At 31.3% G+C, this 17887-nt stretch overlaps 2 long non-coding RNA genes across 2 annotated transcripts; both read right to left on the bottom strand.

Annotated features, from left to right (window-relative positions):
- Positions 1 to 3195: 3195 nt before the first annotated feature.
- LOC143051025 (uncharacterized) lies at positions 3196 to 7134 on the bottom strand. Its single transcript, XR_012970547.1, has 3 exons — positions 6893 to 7134; positions 5823 to 5885; positions 3196 to 3366 (listed from the first exon to the last, which is right to left on the bottom strand). It is a non-coding gene; the product is annotated as an uncharacterized LOC143051025 (long non-coding RNA).
- Positions 7135 to 12572: 5438 nt separating this feature from the next.
- Positions 12573 to 17357, bottom strand: LOC143051026 (uncharacterized). Its single transcript, XR_012970548.1, has 4 exons — positions 17241 to 17357; positions 14654 to 14734; positions 13117 to 13185; positions 12573 to 12811 (listed from the first exon to the last, which is right to left on the bottom strand). It is a non-coding gene; the product is annotated as an uncharacterized LOC143051026 (long non-coding RNA).
- Between the last annotated feature and the right edge of the window lie 530 nt (positions 17358 to 17887).

Consider the following 17887-nt stretch of genomic DNA (forward strand, 5'->3'; position numbering starts at 1 on the left):
TAATTAAATAATTAAATTCACACGTCTTTCATTAATTATTTGTAACCTATTTTAAACTTTACGTTGAGTACTGTGTTTTTCGTTCAAGACTACGGCTTTTTAAAACGATATTGTTGGGTCAATTCAGGTTTCATTTTTATTCATTTGATATCAATAGAAGAAAAATTGTTACATGTTTATTTGTTTATAATTTTGTTGTGAGGCGTTTTTTCTTTCTGTTGATATCATAAACACGAAATGCCTTCTCCTACGCGTCTAAAACAAAAAAAAACCAGTGTTTTTAAGTCAGGCTTAGGCTGCACACACAACAACGTACAGAATGCTGTGATTTCTAATTGGAGTTATTAAGATAATTTCTATGAGGTTTAAGGAAGCATAGGAGTGCTTGTTGGATTCATTATAGACCGCAGAAAGTAGTTTCTCTTCTGTGTGCCCTTTCTTGAAGTAAGGGAGATTGCGTAACTAACGACGAACGTTTTTAATCCCGTATTCCGCTAGAGGCGTGCAATTACGTACACTTCGCCTTAATAAGTCGTAGATTTTCAAATAGTTTGGCCTCGTTCATCAGCTTAGAGACATTTATTGTTAAAATGGACAACTTGGACATACACATTGGTTATTTCATTGATCTTTGCTTAAAGCATACAAGTTAATGGGTCAATAAAGAAATACATTTAACCATACATGTAATACATATCGTTAAAATTAAAATTAGTGTGGCTTATTTAATTTTCATAAATTTTTTTTACAAGATATTTACTTTGACTCTTAAACGGAAATATAAAAATTTCAAAAAATTTTAACCAACCGTTTTATCAGGAAAATTAAACTTGTTTTATAGCAGTTTGACAAAAACTTATCATGGTCATTGAAAAGCTTAATATTCTCTAAACAACACAACGTAATTTAAACGTTTAGCTGATTTACAGACTTATTTCCCTGTAGTGTTTGGTACCACCTTAAACATGTTTATTTATTTATAATATTTAAGATACCTTGATCAAGTCCTGCAGTCGGGAAACTTAAATTACGATTAAGTTTTCTTGGTGGTATAACTGGAACAACTTGTTACCCAGTATAATCACAATCTATCTACCTTTAGCGCAAACGCAGTAATACACAAAAACGGCTGTTCCGCGTTATGACTAACTTTTTTATACAGCCAGATATTCTCAATTTCCAACATCAAAATTCCAAGTATATGCAGGCCATTCAGATACAATATATTTATCTCTATTCTACAGCAAAATTAACAAATCAGTTCATTTTTCATGGTTAAATTCATAGAACGAAAATTCCGCAAAATGATATTATTGTCTGGGCATGGCAATGAAACAAGGTGACGTCACAAGTATGTTTCTGTAAGCAAAAATTCGAATGTAAATACCGGGCGTCTCAAAGCTTCTTGTACGCCTCAGAACGAAAAAAATTACAATGGAAAAAAATATATAAGTGAAAAATGCGATTGAAAAAAGTAATCATAGAATTATATAATATTACTTTTATTATAAACAAATGATAAAAAGGAACAGGGCTTTCACGGTTAACAAAATTACAGAATGTTTTCAATTAGAAACGACATAACGCTCAGTGTAAAATAATCGAATATAAAAGCCCAACCAATGGTTAAATCGAAACAAATCTACGGGTGCCATGCATTATTTCTTAGTGATTAATTTGTTTATTTTTGTTTTGAATTTCACTGTATTTTTAATCGCAAGTCTTTTCTTATAAAATTGAGAATGTAAAGGGGGATTATATCAAAGAGACAACAACCAATCAAAGGGCAGGTAACGACCGAAGGTTACCAATAGGTTTTCAAATCAAACGAATGGAAAAAAAACTTTCGAATTCCTGACTTGGTACAGGTATTTCCTTATTTAGAAAAGAGTAGATTAAACGTGGTTTATAACAAACCAAACCATTCACCTGTATAACAGTCACATGATATTGACAGCAATGTGTGACCAAAACAAACAGACATAATTGGTAAAAATGACGAAACAGGCACACAGCAGTCAACAAGATGTTATAATATCAATCACTATAGAAACAAACAACTGTGTAAACAAAGAAAAAGAAGGTATTTTCATTTTTGAATAGTAAAGATTTTAAATAAGATTTATACCTTTCATATCGACGTTGAAGTACTCAGACTTGTCATGGGATGATTGACCGGAGCTGAGGCTACCTGCAAAGACGATTAAACCTTTCTATTATGGTTAATTAAATTTTCTGTGTCATTTGGTCTCTTGTAGAGAGTTGTCTCTTTGTCAATCATAAGTACTTATCTTATTATTACAAAAACCTTCAGAACATAGAGTAAAAAAAAAGAAAATCAAAATGTTCTCTATGTCTTAACCAACTGACAAAGCAGTCAACAGTGTCCTCGTTTTTTTTAAATCCATCGAACTTGACATAACTTTGAGCATTTATTTAGATTCTTGTACTAGTATTTGGAAAAATCGGTATTCACAATTAGAGGTAATGGAATTTCGAATATTCATGATCAGAAATCATAAATGCATACAGATCATACAATTCGATGTGAAGATTTGAACGGAGATATGTATGTCATCATCGCAATTAGAAGTTTACTGCTTTTCTAACTCTGTTTTTTCAGTGGTAGAAGATTTAACGGAAACATCTACTGTAAAATCAGAAATTATTGCGAGGTTTTTATTATTGCGAAAAATGCGACAGAGTTATTACCGCAATAATTTAAACTCGATTTTGAAATATTTTATATGAAATGCGATTTTAATGTTTACGATTTTGAGAAAAATCCTGTTAAATAGAGGATGTTTCTCAACATCGTAAACATTAAAATCGTATTTCAGTCTTAAATGATAAATTCGCAATAATAATTGCACGCAATAATTTCAGAATTTACAGTATCCTTTTCAATTACTTATACTACTTTTGTGGGAAATGAGATAACTTCCAGATTTGTGTAACGCATTTTAATGTTGCAGATATGTTCACCGAAGGGAAGAGAAAATTCAACCGTATTTAATTGAGGTTTCTAATGGGGTTGTAGAAGTTATCACATAATCCAAAACCAAATGAAGAGGCTCTTTATTAACACTTTTTCATATGTGGTCATGTCAGTCTGCTACTTTTTCACAATTCTGAAAGAAAAACAAGTGTTATTCCTCATGTACACATTGGAATGCATTTATTGTATACCTTGTTCATTGCATGCCTTTACGTATGAAGCAGGAAAAAGACCTTCTTCTGTCCCAAGTCTCCCTTCCATGTACCTAACATCGTGTTCCCTTACAAGGGTAATTATGTCACCAGTCTGGATGGTTAAATCTCCAGGTCTCATTTTGTCAAAATCGCGTATTGCTTCAACATAGTTATCTACAAACAAAAATCCTTTTGTCAAAAAGTTCCTGCAATAGTATGATAAGTATTGAGTTCTGAGTTTAAGAACATGTTTCATTTATCGTCCTCTTTTCCTTGGATGAGATTCATTACCGGGTTTGTAAATATTTAAGTAACACGACAGGTGCCACTAGTGTAGCAGGATATGTTTCCCTTCCAGTCGTCATTTTCTTTTAATGTCATGGCATTGTTAGTATCTTTTTGATACTGTGTGTTTTACATTTTGATGTTGTGTCGTTGTTCTCCTCTTATATTTAATGCGTTTCCCACAGTTTTAGTTGTTACCCCAATTTGTTTTTGTTTTTTTTCATCGATTTATGAGTTTTGAACAGCGGTATACTACTGTTGCCTTTTTTTCGACTTATAGTTTTGAATATTCTTTTTCTATCTTTTGGTTTATATTTTAAGTGTACGAACTATATTAGCTGTATAAAACAATTGGTAAAGCAACTATGTGGTCCGAGTACACAGTTATTTCGTAGTGACAACGAAAATCAAGGGACGATAACTGTGTACTCGGACCTAATAGGATAGAAAAAATTGACCAATCTTAATAAAACTTGGTATGATCTAAGCTTAATACATTATGAGACTGTTTGCAAAGTTTCATGGCAATAGCAATAATATTATAGACAGTATGATAATTTCTATATTCAACATTGCGTGTTAAAATTTGACGTTAAAATTGAAACATTTCAACTATCAACATTTGGGTCTTTAAAAATCAAAGTATTGCAAAAAAATACTTTTTAAATGCCTAAATATATAATATATCATTATTAAGAGCAATGCAATACTCATTTGATCTATTAGACTTAGCATAATTATTCAAAAGTCAAATTTATTTGAGCCTGTGCCTAAAAATGGAGGTTTTCCAATGAAGGGTGGCCTTACATGAAGATGTAATATTTTCCATCAATTTTTAATTTGTGAAGTTTTTTGGTTATAAATAATCCTTGCATATGTATTTAATGTACTTTAAATGGAAAGAAAAATTACAAATAGTATATCATATTAGTTTAAAAGGGTCTTAGGCCAAGTAAGGCAGAAAATAATTTAGGGTCAATTTAGGCCGTAGCACATATTTACATTTAAAAATGCATACTGAAGCTATAGGAAATAAAAAATTGTGTCTTTTTCATCATTTCTATACTCAGGTTACATGATACAATAGATATGAGCACAAAAGAACTCTTGAATTCAACTTTTTTTGCAGACAGTATGGTCAGATGAAAACATTTTTCAAATTTTAGTGAAAAACTTGCATGCCCTTTTAGTCGCAATAGGCTTATATTTGAACCACTAGCTATCCTACAGAAGAAAAGAAAGATATTATGTGAAATGAAACAGGTACAAAAGACATTATAAAGTGCTTATTATACAAATTTAGTGAAATCTTTATTATGGACTGCAACTTTTATGTACCAAGCTCCTCACATTTAACTTGATCCAAACAGGGCGTTAGACGAGGGTCATTTATACAACACATTTTGCACACATTATCTGAGATAATCATCTTTTCTGTAGATTCAAAGTTCACAAATGAGTTATACAACTGTATTAAATTATAGAAACACAAATATTGACTCATGAAAACCTGTCAGGTAGAAAGTCAGAATGACACTTGTGCATCAAAATTGAAAAAGGTTTGAAATGCTCATTTTGACCATGTAATGCCAAAATGGGTCATTTTTGAAGAATTTCTATCAAATAAAAGTGTAAATCCTTTAGTTTCATGGTTTCAATATGTCATGTTTTTATGACATATTGAAACCATTTAATCATTCAGGGAAGTTTCCAAAGTACAGATTCTACTTTTCATGATTTCACCTCTTACATGTAGGTCCGAGTACACAGTTATTTCGTAGTGCATTTCTTTTAGACAATAAATGGAAATAAAAAAAATCCCACCTGCGCTTTCTCAATATTTTTACAGTGTTATGTACTACTTTTAGGACAAATTATATCAAAATTGTAGAAAACTTCATCAGCTCTAACTCAAAATATGGACAATTTCATGCTAAGGGGGTCTTGAAATCTTTTGACAGCTTCCGAAGTGCTAATTTTTAACCTTTTTCAACTGGACCAAATCACTACTTTACTTTAAAATTCATTACCCAATTTTTTGGCAGTGTCATTTCATCCCTTGACGTACTATTTGAGGCATAAAACATGGAGAAATACATTTGAAAGGGGTATAAACAAAATTGGCAAGTAACACACTGTCCACACTAGGGACTACATTCGTGGACAACGAACATCAAGGGACGATAACTGTGTACTCGGACCATGTGTATACATGTCTAATATATAATGATATGCGACAAAGAATGGTGGCTTTATCTCCGTTTATAAATCCAAAAATGAAAATGCATTTCTTGTATAAAGAATTTCATGTTTTATTCTATTCTTGCTTTTTATTCAAATAATACCTTTCAATTCTACGTTAAGATAATTGGAACTGCGATTCGATGCCTGATTGCTGATGTCGATATCTGGAAAAGTATAAAAAAAAAACCTGTTAAAATTTCCTAACAGGGAAACCACACACTACTTGTACATACTTTATGTTTTTCTCCATCGAAAAACGAACACAAAACTGTTAAAGGGACATCAAATTATTTATTGTGCTTAGGGAAATGCGTAAATGTTTAAATCTAAATCAATATGCATGATAATCACACTTAATAGGATTAGCATATGCTCAATTAATAATTCTATATTTTATATATAACATGAACTTCTAATAGTTTATTTATCACAAAAATTGATTTAATAAAGGAATAATTTGTTTCATTTCTTATACATCCTTGACCTTCAAATATTCGGCTTTGAGCGTTCCTGATGAGTGTGGCTCTCGAAAAGCTATATAGATGCATCATTTTTAAACGAAATGATGTCAGTTTTTTTGAATATTTTACAAAATACTCTTCTATACATCAGAATGTATATGCTCAAATTTGACATAAACGTTGACAATGGAAATGTTACAATAATGTTTCCCCAACTCATATAACTGGTTACAAAACAAAACTTTTGAAGATGAAAATGTAGTGATATTGACTAACTAAAATTGTATTATGTAAACTGACTCGATAAACATCTTCTGGTTGACTTTCTTTTTTTTTATAAATTTAGCGGCCATAAATTATACAAAATAATTTCTAGATATGGCAAGAATATAATGATTCCTAATACAGGTTCCGTGTCAAATTATTGTTTTAACGTCTCATTTTGTTCATTAATATAACAGCTCTTCAAATCAGTTTATGATATTGTCATTTAACATTATAAAATTAATTAAAGACACATTTATTGTCGAAATGAGTATCTGTCCGTTTAAAAATGTTACACTGATTTCTAAAGCAATATAAGTTTTTTATTGATTAATTACATGAATTGAAAAATAACTAATTGCTAAAACAAATGCGATAATTTTCAAAATCGAGAAAGCGACTGTTCTTTTGGTTGAAGGTTGAGGGTGTGAAATAATGTATGTTACCATCGTGTTTGGTTGTTCCTGTTTTCGGCTTTCCAGACGTTGTACTATAAAGAGAGACGGAGCGTTTCATTTTGTATTTTTTAGTGGTAGATTTTTCTGAACAAACATGTATCGCAGGTGGCGGTTCAATTTTCTTTTTTCTCTCTGCTACAACTGTAAGAAATAGGAATGAAACCTCAAAACTCATCAGATTTTCTGTGAGCTTCACTCACTAATTATATTTCAGCATATATCATCAATTGAAAGTATATTTAAGACACGTTTTCGAACACAAGATATATATTACCAACGAAACTATAAGAACATCATTGATTGTATATTTCCTGTATATGCGTACTGATTGAATTTGACTAGTGTCACGAGCATCTGATATAACCCCGGGTATCATAGGGTTTTGTGCTGTTCAGTCTTTCGTTGTTGATGCTGTGTTTTGTACACTTTGTTTCTGTTTGTTTTTTTGTCATGGCATTGTCAGTTTGTTTTCCAGTGATCAGTTAGAATCTTCCCTAAGTATCGCTGATTTATCTTTTGCAACACTTTTTTTTATTTAAATGACGATTGTAATAATGTAATTAAAACATGATGTTTGAACTGAGATCAATTTTATCAACATTATCCCGAATATTTATAAAGTATGCACTTTCACCCTTCCGGTGCACCTGAGAACACCCTTAAGTTTTGGTGGGGTTCGTGTTGCTTATTCTTTAGTTTTCTATGTTGTGTCATGTGTACTATTGTTTGTCCGTTTGTCTTTTTCATTTAGCCATTGCGTTGTCAGTTTATTTTTGATTTATCAGTTTGACTATCTTTCGTCCCTCCTTTTCAATACATTTATTCAATGAAGGTTATTATCACAGTCATACCTCCGTCAGGAAACTTTTCACCACAGTGTGTACAATTGTCTAGAATTTTACAGACCTTTTTCGGGGAAAGCGACATATCCTGAAATAAAAATTCATGTTTTCAGTAATTGTATGATAAATGTAACAAAAAGATGATATTGATTAGTTATGTATAAATTAAAAGAAAATTGATTAAATATTTTACAATGAAACAGGACTTAATACGGACTCATAACAGTTGTCACTTCGGGGCCTTTTATAGGTGATCAAACCATGTTCAAAGCAAGTAAAACGTTTAATTTGTACAGGAGTTGCATCAACTACATTACATCGAGAACAATTAATCAGCTAAACACACACATATAATGGTAAAGATATTAGAAATAAGGGCACATGTCAACATTGTGTCATAATCACTGGAAATTATAATGTACTTTACCAAATGTGATTTATTCCAGATAACACAATCAATGGTGATTATCATTTGTTTTTAATAATAAAGATATGATATCATCAATTGTACAATTAATACGATGTTATCTTGGTTATATCATAGTGACACGTTTTGGTAGTCGGTGCTGAAGTACCTTTTTAAGAAATCTGAAAATAATTGCAATACGGTCCAGAATAGATACCATCTCGCAACGAGTTGTGGTCGAAGTTCCAATCTCGGTGTTAATTTACTAGTAATCAAACACTTGAGATAATGAGGAAAACTCGATCACCGTAGCCTCTTTCAAATAAATTTATTAAAAAGGATGCGAGGAGATGATTTTACTTACAAAAATGTTCATACGTACATAAACAAACTTTTTTAAAGCAGACAGAAAGTCATATTGTCACAACGTTTTGGAAATTTGGTTCCTCAGTGCTCTTCAACTTTGTACTTGATCGGTTTTATAACTTTTTTATCTGAGCGTCACTGGTGAGTCTTATGTAGACGAAACACGCGTCTGGCATACTAAATTATAACCCTGGTACCCGGTAACTATTGGCATATTCACAGAATCACCAATCTAACAGTATTATTGCAAGCAGCAAAACATTGTTGGACTTAAACATGTTTGAAAAAACCTTATCAATAATGAAAATTAAACGTGTATACTGGTTGAATTCAAACTGTCGAATGATTTAAATTTCGCTTGTTGTGCATGGTGAAATAAAAACACATTATGGTTAGAATATATTTCAATTGTAATAATATTAATGACAGTACCCAAAGAGTTGACTACTAGAGTTTTACCATTATTGCATGTGGACATTTAAATAATAAAAATGGTCTTATTACCAATAAAATTAACTATCCGACAAAAGACAAAATGGTTGTCAACCTGTGTACAAATTGTAGACACTTAATAGTGCTGTGTTCATGTTGTTGTGATTTCTTCTGCATGTGAACATGGTTTTTGAAATAATCGCTAAATGCAATTCGGTTTGACTTAAGGAATTTCGCTTGTCATGTTTTGTAATGTTTGTCAAATTTTTGGAATCCTTTGGTTTAGTCTATTTGATTCCCTTAAAAAAATGCCCATTGACCCCCTTTTTTCTTTTATAAATCTTTTACATGTATAATGATAAGCCATCTGTAAAAGTCTTATGAAATTTAGATTATTTTTTAATAGCTTTTGAGAACTTTAACTTGTCAATCTAAAGCAATGAAAAGTCAAGAGATAATATTTTCAAGCCAAAATTTCAATGGCTAATATCTCGAAAAGCAACCACATTGACATACATATTTTTTTTGCTCTTTTAATTTCTTTATTAATTTCCTATTACTATAAACTAGTGTTTCGAAAAGTTAATTATTTTGAAACTGAGAAGTGAACTCCCTTAATATGAATTTCCATAAAATACGTATAAACCTCATTTCTATACATTTACGTTCATATCATACTCATTCGATTTTGAAAATATATTTAAGGCTCGTGCAGATCATAATTGCGGAAGTGGAATGGTGTGTATTGGAAAGTCCAATGACGGAAGTTCCAAGTGTAAAAATGCATGTAAGTATAGTTTCATATTGGATGTCACGCGTCTTTTGTTTGGATGATAGTGTTTTTTCTATCATCTCGTAGACAGAATTTTCTCACGTGCCTTTTGATTTGGGACTTTCCATTTTGAGTTTTCCTCGGAGTTCAGTACTTTTGTGATTTTATGTTTTTCATTGGCAAAGAGAAAATATTTCATGATGTACGACGTCTAAAAAAAAATTAATAAAAAAGAACAAAATCAAAAGCTAAAGCTATAACACATCAAACAAATAACTGTCATATTCCTGACTTGGTACAGTCTTTTCGTTTGTAGTAAATGTTTGATTGAACCTGGTTTTATAGCTAGTTAAACCTCTCACTTGTATGACAGTTTCACCCATTTACCTTTAACGACAAGTTATTTAAGTGAAAGGAATTTGACGTTTAAAATTATTCATCTAGGAAGTGTGATATGATAAAATTGAGAATGTAAAGGTAAATTTATTAAAGAGACAACAGGCATAGAGCAATTATAGCACAAGGACACTAATGGCAGTTATGTGTACATTTATTTCTTTTTAATTGCATGCATCAACATGATGAACAAAAACGTTCTTTTACATGGTTTTTATCATTATAAAAAGAAGTTAAATTTTCTCTGACTCACGCAGAACGTTATTCAGCTGTTAAAGTGTGTAATGTAATTCAATTAACTAGTTCATTGTTTCTTTAATATCCAGTTTGAATATGTCATTATTTTAGATGTAACAAATTAACAATATATGCAATTAAAACGCCCAGAAATGACTAATGTGAAACAATTCAAACGAGAAAACTAACGGCCTAATTAATGTACAAAAAGGAACGAAAAACAAATATGTAACACCTCAACAGACGACAACCACTCAAGTAATGCTCCTGACTTGGGACAGGCACATACATACAGAATGTGGTGGCGTTAAACGTGTAAGCGGGACCACCCTTAACCTTAGACCGTGGTGTTACGGACTATAAATTACAACAGCTGAAAAAAGGCTTAACTCATCAGATGGATATATATAGAAATACATCTAACAAACAAATCAGAGTGAATGTTGCCAGATACTTGTACATCCCAACAACAAAAAGACATTAACAACAAATCTGATAGTACTCGAAGTTACTAAAAATAGTTCAAAATAAGTAAAAAACAAAATATAAAAAAATATGCATCTAAGACTAAATTATCAATAATTTCACATCCAACATCTGTTGGATTCAGTGTAAAGACGTCATTAAGAGTGAGAGAAAAACATGACCTTCTGGAATGCCATGACAGATTACATATCCATAGTGTGTATAACAATAATAAATTATTTATTGATAATAAATTAATATTATAACAAACGAAAACTTCAAATATTCAGAGGTGTAAATACAGTGTTGAATGGGTAGTGTTTTAGAATTAGTTTATTTGAAGGATATATAAGTTTACGTGAGTCGTTTCTAAATTGCAGGGCACGACAAACAACATCTCCGGAAAAATGAGGATGTGCAATCTCGTTTTAAGTAAGTTTTCTTCAGGTACAAGCAAACTTCAAAACCCAATTTTCTTATCTTTGGAAGATTTTAGTGTTGAAGGCCGTACTGAGACCTATAGTTGTTAATTTCTGTGTCATTTGGTCTCTTGTGGAGAGTTGCCTCATGGCAATCATACCACATCTTCTTTTTTGTATTTTAGTAAATGTTTTAAGTAATTAGTGGTAACGAAATCTCCGATTTTATAATATACCCGTTTCGCCCTTCTTTTTCCAGTCATACATTTGTACATTGTAATCAAAATCGAAAACGTTACAATAGACACAGACATAGCGGACGAGTTTTGATATATAAACACTGTAAGCCGATGCCAAATGAACTTCACCATTCAAATAAAAAAAAAAAACATTTGAAAACTGGATTAGAAAATTAAAACATATAAGGGTAAACTGATTACTAGTAATAAAGATTCTGATTCACATTATGGATACAGCTATTATTTATCAGAACCCGAAGTTTTTACAAAACAAATTAATCTAATTTCAGGTACTATTCAACAGTTAACCGTACAAATTGATCGTAATCAGTTATGTAATCACTACAAGCTCCTAGTAATTAGAGATATAGGATGTAACAAAACTGGCATGCTTTTCTACCAATTGACCTTTGTATCGTATACATCTTCAAATTAGAGAATTTACCCGCTGACACCTTCACAATTATTTATTGATTTTGTTTTCTGACGACAAACATGTAGATATTACAAATACTTGCCCTTAATTCGATTGATTGATTACTTTCCGCACTATTGTGCTTTTTTGAGGCAGAAACTATTTAAGTTGAAAGAAGCCAGAATGCACTGGAGGGAATCAAAGCCTGCGGCAGGGAAAATCACAATCCACTTCTTTAGGATTAGGATCGAGCGCATCTGCAACGTGCGGGATTCGAAATGATAACCTCAGTATTGATAAGCTAGTGATACAGTAGTTCGATTACTTAGAACTTTCGGCTACCAAGGCCCCTTAACAATGTGCTTAACAGGATTGCATTCATGACATTTCATTGATAAGATGAATTCTTGATGAGATAAATAATGCAATTACACTCGATATTATGAGCATATGTTTATAATGAATCTGTTCTAAAAGCATCCAACTAGGTTAATCAATAAGCCATTTGGAACAGCCTCAAACATTTTTCTTAGGTTAATTGTTTAAAAAACTAAGGCAGTTTCCGAAAATCCAAAATTGGTTAATTTCATAACTGCGGACTTCTTCCGGGTCAGCTGCGTGTTAGATTAAAACATCCTTTATACCAATTATTTTATTTATTAATTCAAATATGTTTTTAGGTTCGATAAACCACATAGTAGGTAGATTTCAATTTGAAAAGAAAGTAGTATCTGTCAGCATGGTGAACAAATGAATAAAATGAAGTGCCTGCAATACAATTCCAAGTCCCACTATGAATGCTCTCCAACTTGTTACAAATATAGGTAGCTGCGTGGTCGGCGCCATTGTCGACTGCTTCAACTGCATACTTAACAATTTCTGACTGTAATGCTAGAGTCATGTCAGCTTTCATAATTACTAAAATAAAAATTGGTAAGATTTAGTCAGAATTAATACATTAATATTAAGCATCCATTTTGATTATAATTATATCTCTGACAGAAAACGGATAATCTGTTAAGCGCTAGTATCAGCGCTAAATTACTTAATGTAGGCTTTTGAACTATTTTAATACATCCCTGGCCTTTAAATGTTTCGGTGTTAGCGTCCCTTGTAAAATTTAGAAAACCGTAAATCATTACATACACCCTACTTGTATAATTATGATATATGATATCAATTCTTAATATCGAAAATGAAATGTTATGTTGGATGATAAAAACCTGGCTCAGCTGAACTTCCATTTGCGAACTGTAACCCTATAAGCAATCTCTTCCTTGTGTTGTTGAAATCTAAAATGAAAATTTGTGTCGTGACAATCTTTATTGTACTTTACATAATTTAAAGTTCGGAAATAAACGAAAATACTTATAAGTTTCATCGCTGTCCCCTGCAAATAATCGAAAAGGTTTATACTGTTTCCACTTATTTTTTACTTAGGCTATCAGAACAGTAACTATAATCTTACATCTGATTTCATTATTTGAAATAAATATCAATGACGTCATAAGGGATATCTATTAGAATGTGTTCCACCAATCGACGGTTGTGATCAAATTTAATTAGCAGCAGAAAAAAGGTGAGTCCTTATCAGATCTGTAACTATGAAAAGTTTGAATATGTACAATCAGTTATAGTGTTGTGTGCAATTATTCTCACTGGTAATACTGTCGTGTTTTTTGTGTTATTATTCTTACGTGTAATAACTTTGTGATATCGATAAGCCTTTATCAAAGTAATCAATTTGTTATAGTTTGGTTCAGTTGGTCATGATTGTGTTAAATGTTTTCAATGAAAAACAATGATACAATATTAACATTATCATTGTTTGCTAAAGGAACTTCTGAACATGCATTCTAGTTGGTATGTATCTTTGTTAATAGTTAATGTATTAATAAATTTGAATGTGTATTACATATGCATTGTTTTGATTCACAATAATACTTCATTTTCCTAAGATATAGTTTCATTTGAAATATGAAAAATCAAAATTTAAAAGTAATCAAAAAGGATTTGTTTACTGTCTGTACCATCAAATTATTTAATATAGAATATAAATGCCGCCAATTTTCCCGAAAAAAATAGCTTCCTTTGCACACAATTTACGATTACTGACAGTTAAGTGTCACTGTTTGATTCAGAAGTATCATAGTTTAGTTCATGTTCGACATGGTTCAGTTCTGTGATTCTTATCGTGTATGAAGAAAAAATAATGACGAAAGTAAACATACATAAAGAATTGTTTGAATACTGTAAATTAATTTTTTTTTCGAAGATATGTTTTTTCGCGATTAACCTTATCCACCCCATTTAGCGGTCGACAATTTGTTTTCCTAAGTTGTTGTTTTGTTCCAAAGGAGATCTAAGTTATACATATTGACGTAATTATTTTACTCGCGGATACATCTGATACCAAATGATATATATATATCGATGTTGGGAACTATTACTATGTCATGTATGCATAGCACAATCTCTCATATCTTTTAGTTATTACCAATCTTAATTAAAATTCAAATTATAAATCTATGAATATTATACATCTATAAGAAACAAATTAGCCACTTGGTGGCTGTTATCTCTATTTTCCGTTATATCTTTTTTTCAGTGAAATAATTGAACTATAAACCAATTACATGTTTGGTCCTGATTTTTCTGCATATTGTATTTTACCTTTGCATCAAATATCTTACATTGCAACTTCATTTCTAACAATTTTCTAAACCGAAAGAATAAAAAAAATATATATAACCTATATACCATTGAGAGTCGTCAATCGTGTGCTTGTATTCTTCACCACTTGTCGAATTTTTCTATCTGTATTTTGCAATGCATTCCCGTCTTAAATTGCAAAACATAAAAAAAAATCATTGTTACACAAATTACTATTGATTAAAAAGTCAAAACTAAGAGTCCGTAAAAATTGTTTCACATGAAAAAAAGGTTTGTACTCTTTAGATGTTCATGGCTATATTTTCGATGAACCGACTGAAACACAAATACCTCTGCACGGCTGCCATTCGATATACTGAGAAATATGAACATGAAAGATTATGATTGGGTTACACGAATTGTTTATATATAAGTACGATACGGACATTTTAGGTTAATTCACAATTTCATTTAGTGCCAGTCTAAGCACGCTTCCGTGTGCCGGATTTTTGGAAGACCCATTGGTGGACAAAACTTGAGACTCATCTTTTTTTGTCAGTATTTAACGAATATTGAAACAATGGTATGTATCATTTGCCATTCGGAATTGATCCCCGGTGTAATAAATTACTCTTTGACTCCCATTTTCGAAATGACTATCAAAATGCATGCATAATTTCATATTACAAATTTTATATATAAATGTAAAAGAGGGAAGAAAGATACCAGAGGGACAGTCAAACTCATAAATTGAAAAAAAAACTGACAACGCCTGGCTAAAAATGAAAGAAGACAAACAGATAAACTATAGAACACATGACACAACATAGAAAACTAAAGAATAAGCAACACGAACCCCACTAAAACTAGGGTGATCTCATGTGCTCCGGTATGGTAGGCAGATCATGCTTCACATGTGGCACCTGTCGTGTTGTTTATGTTATAACAAATCCGGTAAATAGTCTAATTAGGTAGGTCACATTTATAAGAGGGAAGGGGTATATAATAACGACGTAATGAACATATCCGAAATCATTCCTTTCCATTACGGTCAACCGAATCGTGATGACATCCGTAAAATTTACGAAGGGATGACTTCAAATTCACCATTTTGAACTTTTGGTTTAATAGTTCCTTGTGAGCAACAACCCTCTATCAAGAACATCTTGATAGGAAATGCAATCACGGGAATATCGTATCAATTAGGAGATATATACCCCGCATGTAGGTTCTGCTGGAATGTTGCTACATAGGAATGAAAAGTTCACACTTGGAAAGCTGAAATCATCTCTTTTGTCGTAAAGTTTTGTTTTCAACCGACCCTCATTGTCAATTTCTAGATGTAAGTCAAGATATGAGGCAGACTTAACTGTGTTTGTTGTTTCTTTTATCTCTAGTTTGATGGGATAGATACGTTCAACATAGTCACCAAATTTTGAATTATTTAGCAAAAGATCGTAATCTATATAGCGGAAAGTAGAGTTAAAGGTTATTGCTAACTTCTTATCTTTCTTCCTAAGTAGTTCCTGTATGAAATCAGCCTCATTAATAAAGAAACAAGTCGGCAAAGAGAGGGGCACAATTGGTTCCCATTGGAATGCTGAGTCTGTTGAAAAACACGTCCTCCGAACGTAACACATATGTTGTCAATCAAAACATCCAGCATCTTGATAATGTCAGTTTCAGAGGACTTTTTGTTTGAATCAGAATGATCGAAATATCCTCTGTTTTAAATGTGTTGTGATTAGTTGTTCAGTGCAACGCAAGGTTGAAACAGAGGAAACATTCATTGAAAACAGTCATCCCTTATGAATTGAATGCTTTGACAATGTCTTTTGATTCTTAACATTTTTTAAAATAGATACCACGCAATAAAATAACCTACAGTACTTTATAACTTTCAAACGTTGCGAATACAGACCCCAGATAAGCGTTTTTTGCTGTGCATAATTATGTGCTATCCCATAGGAGTTATTTCGACCTAGACCATGCATATATTTTGTCTCTATGGGTTAATTTTAGCCAATTTTTAATCAATATCTATTACAATTAGACGAATAAAGTGAATCACAAAGAAACGTTTACATTCTTTATAATCAGAAAATTAATGCCATGCTTCAATCAATCTAAAAAGTCACAGGTAAAAGAACATTTTTTTTTTATAATAAATCAAAATAATGAAAAAATGTGGTATGATTGTCAATAAACTATAGCTATACACTAGAGACTAAATTAAGTAGCCTTGCAAAAATCAAATGAATAATTTAAACGTTTCTTATTAAAACATCACTTCCATCGTTATTGTTATTTCTTACCAAAAAACGATTCATTTAAAAAAAAAATATCATGATTGATTGGATATGACATTTGTTTAAAAAAAAGCGGAGTTCGAATAGAAAAGTTGTGAATGGAGATACTTACTCTCCGATTTTATGTGAAATCATCAGATTGAATGTTTTAACATAAATATGAAGTAAAACATCAATTAAAAACATAGTTTTGTTTTTATAATTCTATTTGTTATCATTCATGGTGATTTTTTTATAAATGTATAATGTTATTATTTTTGCCGAATGTTATTTATTTACATTAAGGAATTGGTAAATACTGGAATCACTTAACCAAATTATTTTGATTAAAGTAAAAAGAAATGATAAATCTATTCGTGTATCCCTATGCGTAAATCAATACTCACTGCAACCGGTGCCATATATTATGACAATAAATATAACAGTGTTGATGTTCATTTTTCTCTCCAAATTGGAAGACCTTTAGTTGGACTTATAAAGGAGTTTATGTCTGCTGATAAACAATCGTATGCATTATTTATGAGAGAAAATCAACAGGTGTTTCAAGTTAAGGTTACGACTTCGGTGCAATGCGTCCATGATTACATATCAAAAGTGAATTTAATCCATACTGTAAATATGCTTATTTGAGAATGACTTTGAAGACTAAGGTTTTTAGTTTATATTAACTTCCTGTCTTGCTCTCTAAAGCTGGTGGTACAAAGTGATAGTTAGTAGATTTTAGCATTTAGTTTAGAATAACAAAACCTTTATCATGTTTATCATATTTGCACATTGTATATGTTTCTCTCTCTTTTCTATTTAGTGTTTCATCAACATGAACTTGTATTTTTTTCGTCGTCTATCGTTTTTTACGACCGCAAACTGTTTTTGCGTTCCTATAATAAAAAGTAGAATTTTGAAAAATACTGAACTACGAGTAAAATTCAAAAAGGAAAGTCTCAAATCAAATGGTAAAATAGCAAATGGATAACAACTGTGATATTCCTGATTTGGTACAATCATTTTCTTTAAAAAATATCAGCTTTTCCTT

This window comes from Mytilus galloprovincialis, chromosome 11, assembly GCF_965363235.1.
Source record: "Mytilus galloprovincialis chromosome 11, xbMytGall1.hap1.1, whole genome shotgun sequence".
Classification (NCBI taxonomy): Eukaryota; Metazoa; Mollusca; class Bivalvia; order Mytilida; family Mytilidae; genus Mytilus; species Mytilus galloprovincialis.